General features: G+C 45.6%; 2 pseudogenes; one reads left to right on the top strand and one right to left on the bottom strand.

Annotated features, from left to right (window-relative positions):
- Nucleotides 1-13,562: 13,562 nt before the first annotated feature.
- Nucleotides 13,563-13,682, bottom strand: LOC136633975 (5S ribosomal RNA; annotated as a pseudogene).
- A 7,920-nt stretch (nt 13,683-21,602) lies between these two features.
- LOC136634105 (5S ribosomal RNA) lies at nt 21,603-21,725 on the top strand (annotated as a pseudogene).

Raw genomic sequence — 21,725 nt, 5'->3', positions numbered from 1 at the left:
GTGGAAGGGATTGTCACTCCCGAATTGGCCTTTTCAGCCATGCTAGACGCTGTTCCAGAACCACCATTCAGAGCGCGATACCATAGTCTTTCGAGACTGAAAGTTGCCAACACTCACCCCTTTTAAAGGCATCTAGACCAAGGTGCCATCACCACATCCTGTGGCAAGGATTTCCACAGATTAATTATGTGCTGGGTATAAATACTCCCTTTTTCTATTCTAACTCTCCAGCCAGTCAATTTCGGGGAGGATGATTCCCAGTTTAACATGGGGAGGTGGGGTGATTTAGAAAGGACCAAACAATTTTATTGATGGCAGTTGCTAAACTCCTAATTGCTGCATTCATATTTTTTCTTTGCTAACTATTTTATTAAGAGCAGAGATCATGAACAGAAGGGTCAAGATCTTCCCCTGTCCTTTGATAAGAGCCAAGGCACATTGGCCCACTTGTCAGTTTCACTTTTCCTGGGGTTCAATACATTTTCCTTATCAGCTTGTCAGTTTCATGACTCACCAAAAATTGTGTTGGGACCCACTGGTGGGTCCTGACCCACGGTTTGGGTACCACTGGACTAAATGATTGTGGACTGCAAGCAATGCAATTGGTAAATCTTCCTATGTGATGCTAAAGTGCATGAGAAAAATGCTGATGCCAGCAATAATGCAGTTATGTTTTTTTTTTTAACTACATTACATCTAGTGAGTTACAAAACCCCTGACTTTGTTTAGGCCCAAATGGGTAGAATCAAACCTCCACCTCTCATATTATATATTTCAAATGTTGACAATTTGAGGCTATTAGAAGTGGCTACACATGCACTGCTTTCTAGTGTAGGACAGTATAGGACATTTCTGCAGGACAGTGAGATGCAATGTTTGCATGAAAAACAGTTGGTGAGTCACTGCACATGTGTTGCACTGCACATGTGTTGGAAACTTTGGTTTACATACACAGAACACCACGTCATCCTGGTCTCCTGAGAACTGCATTTCTGTAGCCTATAATTTTTATGACTGTTTCCTGTGTCACCTGCCATCTTTAACGATGCTCGAATTTTGGAGATATGCACATCCCTCGTAAATGTAGCCCAAGGTCACAGAGTGGGAGCTTGGCTTCTTCCTTGTCATGTCGCACAATTAAAAGTTCTCTGGAGTTCTCGGTCCTAAAAATAATGTATCAGAGATACTTGATGCGACTTTGGAATCTGTCTGTATAATTTGTATAGGAATAGGACACTGTTATCCAAAGTGGCAGGTGAAGATGAGGCAACACAGTTATGCTGAGTCACTTATAGGAAATTATGATTCAACATAATCTTGCAGACTTTAAAAAAAAACAACCCAAGAAACTTCTTAAGAGGGAAAGCTGGCTGTACAACCCACCTGGAAGAATTAGCCTAAGGGTCTCACTAGACAAAACGTTTACTGCAAGCTTAGTAGTTTCATATCTTTTTTTTTGCAAATAGCAGCTGGGTCAGGATCAGGACCATGGCGGGGTGTAGGGGCGTTTTAATCCTTCCACTCATCCACCCCCACCACAGCCTGGATCCAACCCCTGGAAAGGACAAGAAAATATAGCCCGGGGGAATACTTGCATTTGAGAATGCATTAATGGCAGGGAGTCAAAAGGTTGCCATGGAATCATCTTCCCCATGGGGGGGGGGAGGCTCAACATCAAAGGGGACCCTGCAGCTCCATCTCCTTGAGAAGCAGCTAAAGTGATTTTGAAGGAAGCAGCACAGTTCATTATTGCAAGGTCCTCCCAAGACCAGGTCTTTCTTTTCAGTGAAAGGGTGTGTGTGCCCCTGTTTTTCCTCACCTCCACCTTTCTAGCCCCTCAGATCCAGAAGCAAGCATCTCTCAACTGGGAAAGGGGAGGATTCGTGGAGGCTTGCTCCCTACCAGGCCCTGCCTTCCTCCCTGCATTGGATTACTCTCTCACATAACACCAGAATCAGGGGACATCCACTAAAATTGAGCGTTGGGAGAGTTAGAACAGACAAAAGAAAATATTTCTTTACTCAGCGTGTGGTTGGTCTGTGGAACTCCTTGCCACAGGATGTGGTGATGGCGACTGGCCTGGATGCCTTTAAAAGGGGATTGGACAAGTTTCTGGAGGAAAAATCCATTATGGGGTACAAGCCATGATGTGTATGCGCAACCTCCTGATTTTAGAAATGGGTTATGTCAGAATGCCAGATACAAGGGAAGGGCACCAGGATGAGGTCTCTTGTTATCTGGTGTGCTCCCTGGGGCATTTGGTGGGCTGCTGTGAGATCCAGGAAGCTGGACTAGATAGGCCTATGGCCTGATCCAGTGGGGCTGTTCTTATGTTCTTATGGATGGTGCAAAGCTTAGGTCAGAGGTGTCAAAACATAAGGCTTGCAGGTTGGATTCGTCCCCCTGGAAATTCTTTATCTATCCCCCACCCCGGTTATAATTGGATGCTTCCTGCTGCCAGTTTGCCCAGCTGGGGTACCTTCTCCCTCCCTGTCCAGCCTCAGACTACCTTCTCACTCTGCTTGCTGGTTCTGGTTATCAGTGAACTTACACAAGAAAATTCTCTCCACTGAATACAGTTTCTCTTTCCCCCTTGCTTGGTCCTCGCATGCAGAATGAACAGAGGTGTAATCAGTGGTGTAGCTAGAGGGGGTGCAAAGAACTAAGCTTTGCAGATGCCTAAATGTGCTGCGCAAGCAGCCCCTCCCCCTCCCTTTCAGAGTCATTCCAGGCTTCGAGAGCAAAATGGAGGCGCACTTTATGCTCTGAACCCCCCTCTAGCTACGCCACTGGGTGTAATCTGAATTCACAGGACCCCGACAACACAACAACAATGGGTCTATGAACAAGTTAACTGCACATTTTGGAAACAGGAGCATGGCAGAAATGGAAGAACATTTTGTCTAGTTTGAGTGCAACAGCGAACATGATGGGTAGAACTAACTGTTGCATTCTTACTGCTGTAAAAATAGGATCCTCGAAAACTCAGTCAACAGGTTATTTCTTGCAACAGACAACTGTAATTTCTCACTGAGTTAACCAGAGTGCAGGAACTGTACCTGCTAGATCTGTAACACCCACACACAGAGGAGCTGCGTACAATATTGACAGCCTTGAGAAAATCTACCAAGCTTGTGATTGTAAACAGACAGAAAACTTGGTCCATTGTGATGATACTTAACACTTGTATAGCTTCGCAGCACACAAACAGTTTCACTTTGTCCAAAATGCTTAACAAGTACTACATATATTATCTGGATGTTATCCTTTCAATAACCTAAAGCATTATTATTCCCATATTGCAGATGGGGAAGATCCTGCTGGATCAGGCCAATGGCCCATTTAGACCATTGTTCTTTTCACACAGTGGCCAAGCAGAAGCTTGTAGGAAACCTGCAAGAGAGGTCAACATAGATTCCCCCTCTTTGTGCTGTTGCTTTTCCTGCACCTACTGCCCCTTAACGTTGAGGTAGCATTTTTCCCCAATATGTATCTGGACATGATTCAAGGTGCTGATTTCCACCTGTAAAACTCTATATGACTTGGAATCAATCCTTGGCACTGGTGAGTACCCTGGCTGTCAGAACTTTTTGAGAGCCCCTTTTCTACCTTCTGAGATGCAGTCAGTGTTGACCTGTGAGAATTCTCTGTGGCATACCCCATTTATGAAAATCCCTGTCCTGTGAAGCATGGCAGGTTCCCCCTTTGATAGTCAGCCATAGACTGTTGAAGACCTGTCTTTCTGGCAAGACTTTGCTGCATAACATGCAGAGGTCTATTTTAGCAATCCTCTGCCCTCTCTCTCTCTCTCTCTCTCTCTCTCTCTTGCTGCTGATAGCTTTAATGATGATTTATGATTATGTTTTAAATAAGAGCATCATAAACCACTTTGAGTCTGGAAGGAGAAGGGCGGAACACAACTTAAAAAATATATATAGCCATCATGAGTAAGAGCCATTGACAGACTCGTCGTCATCTATGGATTTGTCTAATCCCCTTTTAGAGCTAGTGGCTTCCCTGTAAAAGCAGCTTTTCTATAGCCAAAGTGGCTGCTGGGGTTTGGTTACACTGATCTGAGTGTGTTTAGTTTAAGAATAAAAGCAGACAGGCATCATGGACTGCCTGGGTAGTGACTGAGAAAATCTGATTTCTACCTCCTTTTCTTGCTTCTCATTTATCCATTTGTGGAACTTCCCATTGTTCCGTAGTGGTTGTTTATTGTTTTAACAACTTCTACATTGGCCTACTAGCCAAAAGCACCATCCCTCACCCCAATTTCAGTTTACCCAGCAAAAACAGTGATGCAGGGAGGTGAGGCTCTGTCAATAACCATTAGGCTCTGCAACCTTACTGCCCTCTGTCTTTCCTGACAGAAGCGAAAGGTCCAAAATTAATGCAGAGGTGAGCAACAACAGCCAAAGCTATTCCATGTACATGCCTGTCCTTTGAAAGCCATTTCTCCAGCAATCCATCATAGCTCAAGGTTAGTGAAATTAAAGGTAGAGGAGGCTGTATGTTCAGATGAAAGCAAAATCCACTCTGATTAGCGGTGCACCGATTTGCATCCATCCATATTTATTGTTCACCAGTCCATGAAATGCCATATGGCAGCGTCCCAAGACAAGGGTTGGGTCAGAGACCTCAAGACAGGAGGGAAAGATATCTACCTACAGGGGCAGCATGAGAATGGCTGGAAGAGTTCCTTAACTGTATAATAATCTGAACAGTCTATGAATGTACTCAAAATAGAAATTTAGAATGGGAAGGAGGGACTTCCTTACATTTAACTGTATAATAATCTGAACAGTCTAAATATTTATTTATTTATTTATTTATTTATTTATTTATTTATTTATTTATTTATTTTTAGATCTCCTTTTTAAAAAGTCTCATAAACCTAGGTGGGTCCCGATAAAGTGTCGTTTAAAAAAGGTGGGTCCTGGTGCAAAAAAGTTTGGGAACCACAGTTTTACAGTGGTGCCTCGCATAACGAAATTAATCCGTTCTGCGAATCCTTTTGTTATGCGAAATTTTCATTGCGCGAATCACGTTTTCCCATAGGAATGCATTGAAATCTAATTAATGCGTTCCTATGGGCAAAAAAGGTCAAAACGAAGTCAAATTTGGTTTTCAAAGTGTTTATTACATGCTCTTTAAAGGCATACATACTGTACAGAGGATTTCTAAAATTTGAAGCATACACAAAATTTTTAATTTTTAAAAAATTCGTTATGCGAAGCACGGACCTAAAAACTTTTCGTTATGCGAAGCACGGACCTAAAAAAGTTTTCGTTATGTGAAGCAAGGCCAGAAATTTTCGTTATGCGAGTTACCAAACTCAATCGAAAAACTCTTTCGTTATGCGAGTTTTTCGCTGCGCGGGGCATTCGTTATGCGAGGCACCACTGTATAGCATAGTCCTATGCGTTTCTGCTCAGAAGCAAGTCCCATTGCATTCAATTGCGTTTACTCCCAGGGAAGTGTATGTACGACAACAGCTTTAGAGCACTGTTCTCTCCATTAAAGCAGTGAACATAGACAGGCTAACACAGACAGGCAGCTGAAGTTCCAGCAATCTGTGCAGACTTTGTTCTTAAATCTCTTTTGGACCACTTGATAAAACTCTCATTTGGTGCTGGGAATAAAACCAATGCCTGTCATTGGGGATGGGGAGACATGAAATCTATTCAGTCACGATCACTACGCAGTTGGTAGGTCGAACTAGAAGTTCATTGAGGAAACATGCACATTTGTAGCTCACTCCATTCATCTTCCTCCAGGCTGACAAACGCTTTGCTACATATGAATGAAGCATCCTGGATGCACTAAATAATACATGTTCAGAGTAGATCTGCCTGGGCTGTTTGATGCTGAGCCAGGCCTTTGTCTTTTCAGATGCATTGCACAGCTGCAAAACCTGCACAGGGCAGCTGAGTTGCTACTGGTAGCCCATACAACTGCTTCAATTGCTGATGAAGCCCCTGATTATGTTCCACAAATTAAACATTCACCCAAACAAAACTTGCAAACCTACCGCTTGGATTCTAGACATTCCCAGAGATTTCTGGAAGTTTGACTCAGCTAGAATTGCAGTGAGAATTATGGGTATTATTTGTCTTCTATAATAAAAATATAAAAAATACAATTCAACCAAACATACCAGCACACTAGATCTCAGATAATTAATAGGTGTTGTCATTAGTACCCCATATGCAATCAGCGTGCAACAGAACAGAGATCAGCTTCTGCTAAACCGGACCATTTTTATTTGTCCGTTGCTGAGTATAACACAATGACTAGACAGAATGATTCTTTGCCGTTTGATGCTTCTTGATAGCTCCCTTCCTTCCCTTTTTTATTTAACAAAAAATACACTTCACAAAATTAGAGCAACTGGTCTCTGGGCATGGCCTGATCCCTTTAAGGTCACTAATTCAATTGTTCAGATGACTTTTTGGTTTGTTTTGTTTTGCACTTTATCTCAAAGCCAACTGTGCTTTTAAACAAAATGAAATCCCACTCAAACACAGTTGTGCTCATTTCCTGGCTTGGGTGGCCAGGAAATGTTGCCTGCAGAACAGCGTCTGCAACGGAGAGTGAATTGGATAATGGCACATTAAGGATTTGTTCTCACTCCCGGTCCATGCCAAGTCATTTTTGCGCTGCCAGTTTTCAGCAGGGGATGAAAATCACACCCAGGGTTAGCTCCAAAACCTCCACAGACACCTTCAAGCATTGTGATTTCAAAGCAAAATTTCAGGCTGCTAACCACAGTCTCAGGCCCTGGTGTGAACCCCACGCTTGCCTGCCAGAGCAAGAGGCTACTCTTGACACCATCCTGTATCTCCTTGAGGGATCTTGCACTTTTCCATTACATCTTGGTTTTTTTAGCATTCGGTTTTGTTCTCCTGTTTAGTTTCATCCACATTTAGCCGCCCAACAGAGGGATTTTGAAGCGCGACAAAAATAATATTCTGCCATCTGAAGATGAGACTTAACGTGTCCGTGTTGGTGAAGTTATATAAACACCAATAAGAGGTGGTACTTCCTAATTCAGTTGCTTTGGACTAGTGCAATACCTCATATTATTCTCCCCCTTTGCGAATATAAAGGCTAACATATTTTTTTTTAACTTTCTACCTTGCAAGGAGTCTGTGTCAGTTTTGATTACAGGCAGGGACAGAGCAGAGTAACAGCTAAATTTTATATTGGCTAAAAATGGGGGGAAAGCTATTATTCCTTCTTTCTCTCAGAAGCCCAGGATGTATCTTGACATCAGTGCGCAATGCTTACTGAGCCCAGTGCCAGTGCCAGGTTTTTCAGGTAAAGCCCACCACGGGACCCCCTGCCCACCATGATGTCGACTTGAGTGATACAAGTGCTACTGGGAGTTGGTTTGTCCAGGTGGGTCCTCTGAAAGGCACGTCCATCCATATTTACTGTGCTTACATTTTAAATGTATGCATTGTGTTTTACAGCCCAGTCCTATCCAGCACAGGGGCACTGGCACGAAACACTCACTGCTGCATTCTGTGCTGCAACTGAGCAGGCTGGAGGTCTCCTTGGAGTAAGGGAACACTTGCCACCTTACCCTGAGTAAAGTCCCAGCCTGCTCAGTAGGAAATCTTTGCCAGCTAAATTGCTGGACCTGGATGGACAGGATATAGTGGAGGAGGCCTCCGCCAACCTCACCCCCTCTCAAGCCCGTCCCTCCCCCATTCTGCATTCCCTGTCCCATTCTCTCTCCCTGCCTAGGAATGCTTCTCCCATGCCATCCTAACCACCCTGCCCCTGCCCCTGTGCTGCTCGGCCCTTATCTCTCTCTGCCAGCGGCCAGGGCTCCCACGGCAGGGTTGGCGCAGGCCTCCCTGCCAGCACTGTTTACTTCTTGGGTGGTGCAAGCGTGCCTTATGGCATGTTTGTAACACCCAGTGCCAGTGCTGGGACTGCAGCACTGGCACTGAGGCCCTATAGGGTTGGACTGCCCATGTTTTTTTGTGAGCTGCCCTAGGCATCCTGGATGCCCTGGTTATGGGAGCAAAGGCAAGGTAGAAATGTTCTAAAATAAACTGGGGGAATGTGTTTTGGCTGAATAAAAAGGCAACTGGGAGACCATGTCCAGTTTCTCCTTGATTTTGCAGAGAGCAATGTGTGTGAACACTGAACACAGTGCTTTAAGTCTCAGGTCACCTTGAGGCTTGGCATCCCAGTTGGAACACTGTGGTTTCATTTAGTGCTGAAGGAATGGAGGAACCATTTTGAAGTTGGCATCACTCTCAATAGATTACAAAACATTGTGAAGTGTGTGTCTAGACTGGGCCTGGCAGCTAATTGATCTCCAGTAATTCATACATTAATTATCATTTCATAGTGAAAAATCTTTCTGTTCTACCAGTGTGTGTGTGTGTGTGTGTGTGTGTGTGAGAGAGAGAGAGAGAGAGAGAGAGAGATTCTGAAGTAAACATCAAGCCCACACCAGATCTATGTTTCAGACAAAGGTATGTCTCCATAAGCAAGTACGGCTGACAAATGATCCACTATTTTTTGAACATGCTTTTTAGATTACCAGTTCAAGAGATGCAAAATCTTAAGCAAGACTTTGAGTTCTCCAGAACCCTTCATGAGGCTGGGTGTTCAATACAGTGATGGGACCATTTGGGCAAAAAAATCAAAAGTTCACATATAGGCTAATGGGTTTCTGAGCAGTCTGTGATGGATCAGAAGAGATCTTGAGTGCTCAAGGACAGCTCGATGAAAATGCCGACCCCATGTGCGGCGGCAGTGAAGAGGGCTAATTCCCTGGTTGGGATCATTAGGAAAGGTATCGAGAATAAGACGGCTAACATAATGCTAATATTATAATGTACAAATCAATAGTAAGGTCACACCTGGAGTATTGCGTTCAGTTCTGGTTGCCACAGCTCAAAAAGGATATAGTGGAAATGGAAAAAGTGCAGAAGAGAGCAACCAAAATGATTGCTGGGCTGGGGCACCTGCCTTATGAGGAAAGGCTACAGCGTTTGGGGCTCTTCAGTCTAGAAAAGAGGTGTATGGGGGGCATGATTGAGACATACAAAATACATACATACAAAAATACAAAAGCTGGACTTGATGGGCCTTTGGCCTGATCCAGCGGGGGTCTTCTTATGTGGATGTGGGCAGGCACCACATAATGGGGCATTCATGCCAACCTGCATGAATCTTGAGGTGGTCTCTTCAGTCAGCTTCCAGGATGGGCTGGCCCTACACGAGCAGGCAGAATAAAGTCTCCTATTTATGTAAAATAATGTAGTATTATATCAGTGTAGTAGCATCCATTATGGTGCTTGCAGATAATAAGGTTCTGTTTCAACACCAAACTATTTTTCTCCCCCTTTTTTTCCTCTAGTGACATACGGCTCAGTTTGGAAAACAGGCTGCTAAAATCTGGAGTGCCATCTCTCTCAACTCCAGCCTCAAAGGGTTTGCCTTTTCACTGCAGTTAAAAAGAACAGAAATCTATTATCTGTGTCAAACTCTAACCAGGGCTGCAGAATATTTCAAGCATAGCATATGTGCCAGTGGATGTGTGGGTGAGAAACCTAACTCTGTAACCGGTGAATAAATCTATAAACAGAAATACTATCTGAGATTGTATCATTCCACATCCACTGAGTGGTGAGAAAAAGTAAGATCATTTGCCTTTAAAGAAAAAAATATTGCCTTATGGCGTCTTTAAGGAATGCAATTACTCTGCCGTGGTTTGGGCTGAGAAAGAATGGAACAGGCAGCCTGACAGCACAGGGGTAAGGATCGCAATTGCTCCAACCACACAGCTCTTCCCCCTTTCCAGCATCCCATCTTCCCGTGTATTCAAGGCAAAGCACCAGGCATCTCTCCCAATGGGAGCCTGCCCAGCCCATAAGAACATAAGAACAGCCCCACTGGGTCAGGCCAGAGGCCCATCTAGTCCAGCTTCCTGTACCTCACAGCGGCCCACCAAATGCCCCAGGGAGCACACCAGATAACAAGAGACCTCATCCTGCTGCCCTCCCCTGCATTGGCATTCTGACATAGCCCATTTCTAAAATCAGGAGGTTGCGCACACATATCATGGCTTGTAACCCGCAATGGATTTTTCCTCCAGAAACTTGTCCAATCCCCTTTTAAAGGCGTCTAGGCCAGACGCCGTCACCACATCCTGTGGCAAGGAGTTCCACAGACCAACCACACGCTGTGTAAAGAAATATTTTCTCTTGTCTGTTCTAACTCTCCCAACACTCAATTTTAGTGGCTGTCCCCTGGTTCTGGTGTTATGTGAGAGTGTAAAGAGCATCTCCCTGTCCACTCTGTCCATCCCCTGCATAATTGCACCAGCCCAGCACCTCTGTACCCTATATTTTCGGCTCTGTATTTTCCATGGTGGCTAAGCAAAGCATTACATCACCCACCGGAAATTGGCTTAAGACCCACCTCACCCAAGGCTGAGAAATGCTGTGTTAGAATATTGGTCTAACAATTATTGGTTGGTTAACAAATATTGGTCTAATATTTTCTCTGCACAGTGATTGTCGGTAACTCTACTGAAGATATATCCTGCTACCACCAAGTGTGGGTTTCTTGATTTTCCATATTAGAGGTGCTTGCAGCTTTCTGACAGCAGAACCGCAAGTATTTCATTAGTTTGGTATTCACAACTCCTTGCTGAACTGACACATTTTAAAAATGAAACGTGCTGAAATGTCATTCAATATATTTTCACAGCACCGACAAGATGATCCATAAAAATGATAAATATTTGTTTTAAATCCAAATGCTACGCCCTTTGAGAACAAATGCAAGCTACCTTGTGCTTATTGCCCATACAAAGAACCTGGCATCCCATAAAAGGAGAGCAATTACAGTATTGTAAGTTAAATTCCTTTCAGCTATGAAGGAACTTGACAGTAATTGTAATAAAAGATGGCTTTAGCAAGCACTAGATTCCTGGCTTTAAATAAAGGTTTTATTCTGGAAAGGACTGAGTGCTAGGCTAAGTATTTATAACATCTTCTTAAAAAGACTTTATTGCTGTGGAGTTACTCAGTGTAATGTCAGAGATGCTAATGAACTTCTCAGAAGCCGGACTTTTAAAATTCTTCTGTGCCTGGAGAGGGAATCTAAAGAGGTGGTAGGAGGCCATTCTGCTGAATCATATCATCAGCCCATCTAGCTCTGTGTTGCCTGCAAGGTAGCGCTCCAAGGTTTTGGACAAGCATCTTTCCCAACCCTACAGGCTTAAGAACATAAGAATAGCCCCACTGGATCAGGCCATAGGCCCATCTAGTCCAGCTTCCTGTATCTCACAGCGGCCCACCAAATGCCCCAGGGAGCACACCAGACCTGCATCCTAGTGCCCTCACTTGCATCTGGCATTCTGACATAACTCATAACTTGTGCTGCCCACATCATTATTGGAACTGTGCCTTAATTCATGTACACATATTTGAGCCCAGTCCCAGTGGTCTGTGGACCAGGAGGTTGTGCCAAAGTCTTCATGGAAAACATAGTTTTGAAGGGAAATTTGAAGGCAGTAACAGAGGATGCATCACACAGGTGAACTGGAAAAGAGCTCTAGGCATAAGGGTTTGCAAAGGCCGAGCCATTTGGAAGCAAGAGATCTTAGGACAACTGAGAGTTGATGGAGCTGGAGGAGCAAAGGTCACAGACAGGGGTGTAAGAGAATAGGAGAAGCAAGATGAGGAATGAGGCCATGGAAAGCTTGAAGAGAAGGCCCAGGTGCCTTCCCTGGGAGTGGGCAGGAAGCCAGTGTAGGGATTTTAAAAGGGGGATGACTTGGATACCAAGTAAACAAAGATTTGAAACCCAAACCTTCTCTGTTCAGGTTTCTTGCACTAGCCACCACTTTGCACCATTACCACATATTGTAGCATTGCTACGGAAACTGAATGGAAAAGCTGCAAGTTTTGACAAGAGAACGGAGAGGAGAGAACTCTACACCCCTTCACACTAAGTCAGTAGCGAGGGGCAGAGAATATGCCTGCAGTTGTCATTGCTGCCTGAATGTGGTGAGACAGTGTAACCATCTTCCAAGGCCCTCTAACCCATCCCATGCTTATCAAACCAGCATCATTTGTAGATGCTCAATTTCCTCAGCTGTTGATACTTTTCCAGCCTAGTCCTCCAGTTGGCCATCGTGTTCCATAGGGAAGGCTAAATATAACCTCTCTCGGTGTGTGTAAAATTAGCCTTCAGTCCTGGAAATTCTGACTGCTACTCTATCAGGAGTCCCTTCGCTCAAACTCCAGCAACCTTGCACTTCTTTCTCTGCTGCCTAGTTCCTACCTGACCTAGAGACAGCATCTCAGGCCGTCTCTCACTTTCTGTGATGTGAGCGCATTAGTTCTCACTGGTCAACCACAGTGAGAACTGGGTATTGACTAGAAATACCATTGACCTGCTCCAAAAGGGCTTTCCTTGTGTGTTTGATCTGCACATGTGCAAGACATCAGCTGATTATTTGCAATGCATAGAGACAAATTGCATTTGCAAGTAAAGTATAGGGTTCATGGATCTGAGGGCTGGTTATTGGTTGGCAACCTTCAGTCTCGAAAGACTGTGGTATAAGCCTACAGCACCCGGTGTTCCCAGGCGGTCTCCCATCCAAGTACTAACCAGGCCTGACCCTGCTTAGCTTCTGAGATCATGGCATAAGCCTACAGCACCCGGTATTCCCAGGTGGTCTCCCATCCAAGTACTAACCAGGCCTGACCCTGCTTAGCTTCCGAGATCATGGCATAAGCCTACAGTACCCGTTATTCCCAGGCGGTCTCCCATCCAAGCACTAACCAGGCCTGACACTGCTTAGCTTCTGAGATCATGGCATAAGCCTACAGCACCCGGTATTCCCAGGCGGTCTCCCATCCAAGTACTAACCAGGCCTGACTCTGCTTAGCTTCTGAGATCATGGCATAAGCCTACAGCACCCGGTATTCCCAGGCGGTCTCCCATCCAAGTACTAACCAGGCCTGACTCTGCTTAGCTTCTGAGATCATGGTATAAGCCTACAGCACCCGGTATTCCCAGGCGGTCTCCCATCCAAGTACTAACCAGGCCTGACTCTGCTTAGCTTCTGAGATCATGGCATAAGCCTACAGCACCCGGTATTCCCAGGCGGTCTCCCATCCAAGTACTAACCAGGCCTGACACTGCTTAGCTTCTGAGATCATGGCATAAGCCTACAGCACCCGGTATTCCCAGGTGGTCTCCCATCCAAGCACTAACCAGGCCTGACACTGCTTAGCTTCTGAGATCATGGCATAAGCCTACAGCACCCGGTATTCCCAGGTGGTCTCCCATCCAAGCACTAACCAGGCCTGACTCTGCTTAGCTTCTGAGATCATGGCATAAGCCTACAGCACCCGGTATTCCCAGGTGGTCTCCCATCCAAGCACTAACCAGGCCTGACACTGCTTAGCTTCTGAGATCATGGCATAAGCCTACAGCACCCGGTATTCCCAGGCGGTCTCCCATCCAAGTACTAACCAGGCCTGACCCTGCTTAGCTTCTGAGATCATGGCATAAGCCTACAGCACCCGGTATTCCCAGGCGGTCTCCCATCCAAGTACTAACCAGGCCTGACCCTGCTTAGCTTCCGAGATCAGACAAGACTGGGCATGTGCAGGGTAACAGTGGCTACTTGCTGCATTATTATTTAACACCAAAAAGTTCTGGGCAGGTTACATAGGCCAACACACATTTTGCTGTCTTAAAACTAAGATCTATTCCTGGGTATATTTGGGGGGGGGGGGAAGGCTGATTGCAAACATGGCATCAGTTTTACCCCATTACATCTAGTTTTGGAGCATAGCCTCAGTGAATGGTTCAAGCAGCTTCTCTCTGAGGAAGCTGCTTGAAGTATCCACTAATGAGGCTGTGCTGTATCTGCGAATATAGATGTGATAGGACAAAACCGATGCCATTTTTGGAAGAAGTGACCCAAATTCATATAAAACCACCATAAATTTTGAAAAAAACAAGATTTTCTGACCCTCAATTTTGCAGGCATGTGATAGTCTCAAGTGCTTGATAACCCCCAAATACACGAAAGTGCCCATCTACTGGGTCAGATCATTTGTCCATTTTCTGCATGGCATGGAGACCAGCTCTTCAGGGGTTCAAACAAGGGTCTTTCCCAGTCCTGCCTGAATGGAACAGCCCTAACCAAAAGGGATGGATCCCACCATTCAGGATGACCAGATATCATAACCGCAAAAGGAGACAAGGCACCCCAAAATGTAGGACATCCCAAAAATGTAGGACATGACAAAATAAAAGCTAAAAAAACACTCGCCTATTGATTTCATTGGGTTAATTTAAATACTTTGTTGTTGGCAACCTTCAGTCTCGAAAGACTCTGGTATCGTGCTCTGAAAGGTGGTTCTGGCACAGCGTCTAGCGTGGCTGAAAAGGTCGATTCAGGAGTGACAATCCCTTCCACACTGGGAGCAAGTGCAGCCTGTCCCTGGTCTGTCTCCCTGGCTATGGGCCTTCCTTCTTTGCCTCTTGGCCTCAGACTGTTGGCCAAGTGTCTCTTCAAACTGGGAGAGGCCATGCTGCACAGCCTGCCTCCAAGCGGGCCGCTCAGAGGCCAGGGCTTCCCACCTGTTGAGGTCCACTCCTAAGGCCTTCAGATCCCTCTTGCAGATGTCCTTGTATCGCAGCTGTGGTCTACCTGTAGGGCGCTTTCCTTGCACGAGTTCTCCATTAAATTTAAAACTATATTACATAATTTATTAATTACATGAAGGATATGAGCTGCTTGAAGTGGCCTGCTCACAGGGAAAAGGAGGGCATTTAAGTTCTTTTCCAGGACCCAAGGCTAAAAAGAGAGGACATGACCTGGAAAAAGAGGACATCTGGTCCCCCTGCCATCACTTGTATTGTCTTCTGTCTAGTTCTGAAAGTCAGGCAGATAAGGTAGGCTTTGGCTGCCTTTCCCAGTCTCTGTGTTAGGGCATGCCATCAAGAAACAGACCCACCTGAAGCCCTTGGAATGATCATCAAACCTTAGAAGACGCAGCCTGGTGTCAATATATTAACTGCTCATTAAACCACCGAGACCCTCTTCCCAGAGATTCCTGATTGTGTCAAAATACCTTTTGCTTACAATGAATACAAGGGATCAAAATTTCTCTTTGTTCTGCTCTCTGCTGCCTCAGAACAGCATTCAACAGAGACAAGGCCATATTGCTGCAAGCAAGTTGAATCCCTTGAAGGGATCTGGCTGCGTTAGGAGCCTCATTAACAGCTGCAAAGAGCATGCAATGCCCAAAGTTTCTAACTCATGCTGAACTGGCGCTTGGGATTGTTCCCCTTCTCCTTTTTTGTTCTGCCTTTTGCACTTCAAAACCCCAGGCGCTAAATAAAACATATGCATGTGTTACCTCCAATACATTCCAGCCTGAAAACAACTAAAGCCCATCAGCCCAAACTTGCAAAGTCTTGTATTTTGAGATGCAACACTGATTTAACCACTAACTTGCTAATGACTTTTGGACTTCAACCATTGGTCTGAGCTGTAGCCCCACAGCACCTGTGTGGGTCCGATCTATGCAGAGATATTCCAGGTCAATGCCTGATTACATTTTTTAAAAAGAACATGCATACATGTTTTAAAAAACATGCAGCAGGCTTTATTGCTGAATGCTCTGCATCTATTTTTGAATTTATTTATAGGGCAGTGGTGTCGCAAGCATGTTTGCCCCCCCTGGAACACATATCACCCCCTGCCATGTGGCACTTCCCCCATCATGCAACACCCCCTTACACGCCGTGCCGAACGGCGACAACACAGGCCCACTGGCGCCTGGCATACAGGCACAAAGTGTAGCGCCCAAAAGTGGTTTGGTGGCAATGCAGTTACATCAACTGAATTACTTCTGGGGGCTGTGATTTGCAGCTGTTTGGACACAAGGGCAGGTGGGTGGGACCTTTCACCACTAAACACAGCATGGAGCTCCTCTTGCTGGAGGCTCAGACAGCGCACCTGTCTCCCCCCCCTTGGCACCTGTGGTGGACCAGCCCCACCTGCTATGCTACTGATATATCATAAAGCACTTTAGAGTATATTGCAGAGTGCCTGTCTTTCAGCGCTGAGCTGCAGCAGCTTATTTTCTACTCACTGAGATCCTAATGATGTTTCTCTTAACGATTTTAACCAATTGTTATATCAGTGATTGCTTTATACCCAGTGACCTTGAGCACATTTGGTGAGGAAGACAGTATACAAATAAATAAATGCACACTTCTAATTTGCATCCCACGTTGCTATAATGCTTTAGCAAAGTTTTTTTTTGCTTCTGTTTTCATAAATGATTGCACTTAGATAGCATTTGGTGTTGCTGGAGCGTCTGTGATCAGGATTCTTGGTTAAATCAGGGAAAGTGTGAAAATCATCAGTGAACTCAGATACACATGTCAACAGCTAATCTCTCACTTGCCTTTCATCTCCTTTTCCTGGGGTGTGTAGGCAGGGACAGTGAGCTTCAACTGCATGGTCAGAGGGGGTGCAAAGCAGTAAGCTGTGCGGGGAGTCTCACCGTGTCATGCAAGCAGCCCCTTCCCTCCCTTTCGGAGCCGTTCTGGGCCCCCAAACCAAAATGGAGGTGTCTGCCTCTGTTTTGCTCTAGCAGCCCAGAATGGCTGTGAAGGGGAGAAGCTGCTTGCACACCATGGTGGGGCTCCCTGCAAAACTTAGTGCTTTGCACCCCCTCTAGCTATGCCATTGCTCAGGTTTCAATCACACGTCAACAACACTTCCCTTGCCTTCCAGATACAGACTAGAACTATCAGCAACACATTCACAATACTCACAAATCCATTCAGACCCCTGTAAGGATCAGATGAGGCACAACAAGCCATCGTGTTTTATATTTCAAGGTTTTCTAGCGCCCTGTCACCTTTTTGGTCCAAAGGTCTTTTCAAGCATGAAACAGCATGTTCTTAATTGGAAACCAGCATCTCAACAAAGTGGTCTTTTTCCATCTTCTGCCCAAAGATGGAAAAACCATTAAGATGTTATTTCCCAATTTGGTAATGAACAGCATCAAATCACCACCTCTCAGGATCAGCTAGACGCGATGGCAGCAGACCTCTGTATAAGAACCAGCTCCGACGCCAATAGCAATGAAGCAGGCGGGATGATTTTTAGTGCATGGGGGGAGGGCCGGAACTATGCTAACCCCTCCCTGACATGCCTACCCATATGAAAGCTGCACTTTTTAATTCCAAAGGGAAAGCCGTTTTAATAGACTGTGGTGAAACAATGGGGCAGGTGGCAAATATAGCAAGTTCATTGTAGGAAAAGCTTTTCTTGTGTGCCAAGTCCAGTTTGCCAGTTGCACATACGATATCTATCTATCTGCAGAAAAAAGGGGGATGGAAGAGTGGTCTAAGGCTTCACAATACTTGAGGTAGCCTGCCAAATACTGCCTCCCCCTTATCAGGCAGCATATCCGCTGCTTTCTGTGTGCTGCCTCTTCCTGCTCCCTGAATACGGAAAGGAAGAGGGGAATGAAGCCAAAGCCAAACTGTGGAGAAGAAGAGGGCAGCAGGTGACATGAATTTCACATGCATGTTTGCAGGCGAGTGGCTTGGTGGAGGACTTGGTCTGAACATCCTCACCAGAGCAAGTATGCAAAAGAGCAGAACTTATTCTTGCAAGAGTGAACACTTTGATGGCAAAATGCCCTCCTCTAAAGCCGCAGCCTCCAATTTGCGGACTGTGCCGCCCTGAGAAAATCTTCTTGTGTGCAGCAGTGACAAAGCCTTCCCATTGCCCCCTGCCACCCCGTTTTTGGGCCCAACCTTTGTAAAAAATGTGTGCCAGTCAGCCACTTCTGCTGCCAAGCACCCCAGAAGGTTCTACACCCGGATTTCCCAGGGGAAGCGGCTGCCTGGCGTGGGTTTCTGCAAAGACTGGGCGCAAAGACAGGAATGGTAAGGCTTCACCACAGTCTCACTGAGCCTGAGAGGATTTTCTTGATGCATTGGATCTGGCCCATGGGATGTAATTTGGAGACCTTTGCTCTTAAAGGAACTCTCTCCCCAAGGGGAGAGCACAATGCTGTTTTATGCAACAGTACAGTTAGTAAAGTTGCAACCAATTAAGTGCCACGTGCAAACTGTCTAACATGGTGCCGTGTGCATAGCAGTCTCACCCTCTGGAAGCACTTCCCAGTTCCTCCTTAGGACCGTATGTAGAGGGGTCAAAAGGTTGCTCCGGTCCTGCATTTCCATTCATCAGCAGGACAGAATGTCAGAAATCGAATACTCTGCAAAATGGTCGGAGGGGAGGGCCTCAAATCAGTCACCAGCAAAAAAACAGTGGCCAACTTGTTGTCACTTGCCTAAATGAATAAAGAGTTCTGACATCAGCTCTGAGACATGGAAATGACAGCTGACTCATACTCACACCTGACCGGTTCCCTGCTGTGTCATAATAACACCTCATTGGCTCTCATAACAATCAATCTCACTGAGCAGACCTGAGTTAAGAAAATCCACTTTTTGTTTCATTAGGCAGTTGTGTTTTCCTTTTCAGGTTATTTGATTATTACTTTTTGATAGAATACAGATAGTTTAACATGGTTTGTTTCATTGCATTCTGCATGAAATTACCTTTTCAAGGATATATAACATGATGGTATTACTCATAAATACAAATATTTCAAAGGGTTTCCAAAATTTTGGCCCCTAGTGGTGTCATCCCCCCCCAAGGGTGTCAGTTGGTGTGGTCCATACCCCCCCCCCCAGTGACACTACTGGTCAGAACTCAGTTATTCCAGAGTGAGACACTTGGAAGACGTGGCACCGCAAGAGGCAGGCGTGAGCAAACACAGTGCTGAGTCTAACACAAACAAGGGCCAGTGAAAAGGCTAAGAAGTCCAATTATTCCTGCTTTGATGGGTCGTCTTACCCTTTTCACACCTTTCTCATTTCCATCTGCACTTTGCATAGTGCAGGGTATGCAAACTATGGAAGTCATCACTGGTGCTGCACTTTTTGTTTTGAATCTGTTTTTCTGCTGGCAGAAGGTACTTTCGGTCTTGGAGCCTCACTGGGAGAAAAACATCCTTTTAAAAGCAGTTTCAGGTGACAGAGCAAAAGAAGGATTAATTACCCTTCTCCCTATGCAACAAATAGTCTACACCAGTGGTTCCCAAACTGTGGGTCACAACCTGATCTTCGGTCCGTCGCAAAACTGACAAGTTGATAGCTGACAAGGAAAGTGTATTGAGCCCCATGGAAACTACACTGTATTTACAAACATTTAAACACAATTACATTATTTCAAACAGATTACACTATCTGTATCCATTGATTCTCTCCGGTCTCACCACTTGGTCTGCCCTAGGCATCTTCGTCACATTAGCCCATTCCTCTCTCTACATAGTTCAAGGTTGCCTTCACTGACTGTTGGCAGCTAGCTGGGTTTTCAGACAGAGCTTTCCCCAGCCCTGCTGCAGATACTGCCGGGGATCAAACCTGGGAATTTTTGAATGAAAAACACCTGCTCTGCCACTGAACTAGAGCCCCCACTACCTATTTGAATCCTTGGCTTTGCCCTGAATAGGTGGGAAGATGGGATGCTGGAAAGGGAGGAGGGCTGTGTGGTTGAAGAAGGATCCAAGTTTGCAATCTGCTTTGACTTCCAAGCTGAAATGTTTGAATATGCCAAGCAACAGCAGGAGTGCAAATGTGTAATGAGAAGTTAGGCTGATTGCAGCTTAGGTTTCAAGCCTCAACTGATGATGTCTTTTCTGGATATGACATCATGTTCAGGTTAATGACATCACTTCTGGTGGGTCCCAACAGGTTGTCACTCTAAAAAATGGGTTCTGGTGCTAAAAAGTTTGAGAACCAGTGCTAGAAGAGAAAGCAGATACCTCTCCCTTGAAAGAGACTGCACTGGATTGCACCTGATTTATTGATCAAACTCCTTGAATACCTTGAAACACAACATTTGTTAGGGTTTTTTTTGGGCAATACTTGAAAGAACTCAAAAGAAAGCTGTCTGAGCATCATGCCTAAATAAATAGGTAAAGGCGCAATCCTTTCTCTAATGGACAATCAGTGAACAAGAAAATACAGGAAGAAGGAGGGAGAAAAGCCTCATCTTCACGATTTACAAGCGAAAAGCATTGAAAGCTTTTTCTATTGTTCTCATTTGGTGTTCTAACTTTGCACACATTATTTTGTTTTCAAACTTGTAAGGTTTGTATAACTATTATTCATAGTACCTCCTCAACATGCATAGTAGTTATGTACTGAACAAAGAAGATTCTACTTTAGTAATTCTAGGAATGTAATCAGAAGCATCTCATGCTGATCCAGTACCTGAGGCAGCACTAAATTCCATCCCTTACCCACCCCCAGAACACACCTGTACCACCTCCTGCCTTTTCATCATCCGCTCTGGGTGCCACACATTTTCTTCCTCACCATCCTCCTCTTCCTTCCACTTCTGGATGTGGAAATCCCAGGATACAGGTAGAAAATAAAGTGTAGGGGGAAGCTGAGAGGTACTGCCTTAGAGGGTCTGGTGCAATGATTCCAGGCCTTCCTATCTTTCCATGTGCTTCATGGGAAAGCAGGAAGAGGAGAGTGGAAGTGACTGCAGCAGGGCCTGGTTGCTCTCTCTCTCTCTTTCTCCTGCCCAGACTGGGCCTTCATCAACCTTTTTTCTCCCACTCCTTGATTTGAAAAGGCTATGTCAGAAGGCCAGATGCAAGGGAGGGCACCAGGATGAGGTCTCTTGTTACCTGGTGTGCTCCCTGGGGCATTTGGTGGGCTGCTGTGAGATACAGGAAGCTGGACTAAATGGGCCTGTGGCCTGATCCAGTGGGGCTGTTCTTATGTTCGTAAACTACAATTCCCAGGAGGCCTTGCAGGTCCCTTGTTATCTGGTGTGCTCCCTGGGGCATTTGGTGGGCTGCTGTGAGATACAGAAAGCTGGACTAGATGGGCCTATGCCTGATCCAGTGGAGCTGTTCTTATGTTCTTAAACTACAATTCCCAGAAAGCCTTGCAGGTCTCTTGTCATCTGGTGTGCTCCCTGGGGCATTTGGTGGGCCGCTGTGAGATACAGGAAGCTGGACTAGATGGGCCTATGGCCTGATCCAGTGGGGCTGTTCTTATGTTCTTAACTACAATTCCCAGGAGGCCTTGCAGGTCTCTTGTGATCTGGTGTGCTCCCTGGGGCATTTGGTGGGCCGCTGTGAGATACAGGAAGCTGGACTAGATGGGCCTGTGGCCTGGTCAAGTGGGGCTGTTCTTATGTTCTTAACTACAATTCCCAGGAAGCCTTGCAGGTCTCTTGTCATCTGGTGTGCTCCCTGGGGCATTTGGTGGGCCGCTGTGAGATACAGGAAGCTGGACTAGATGGGCCTGTGGCCTGGTCAAGTGGGGCTGTTCTTATGTTCTTAACTACAATTCCCAGGAAGCCTTGCAGGTCTCTTGTCATCTGGTGTGCTCCCTGGGGCATTTGGTGGGCCGCTGTGAGATACAGGAAGCTGGACTAGATGGGCCTTTGGCCTGATCCAGTGGGGCTGTTCTTATGTTCTTATAGCAGCAACTGTTACCCTGCAGATGCCTGATCTTGTCTGATCTTGGAAGCTAAGCAGGGTCAGGCCTGGTTAGTACTTGGATGGGAGACCGCCTGGGAATACCAGGTGCTGTAGGCT

The sequence above is a fragment of the Tiliqua scincoides genome, chromosome 13, assembly GCF_035046505.1.
Source record: "Tiliqua scincoides isolate rTilSci1 chromosome 13, rTilSci1.hap2, whole genome shotgun sequence".
NCBI classification, from domain to species: Eukaryota; Metazoa; Chordata; class Lepidosauria; order Squamata; family Scincidae; genus Tiliqua; species Tiliqua scincoides.
The sequence above is the reverse complement of the archived record's forward strand: the minus strand, read 5'-3'. Positions and strand labels throughout refer to the sequence as shown.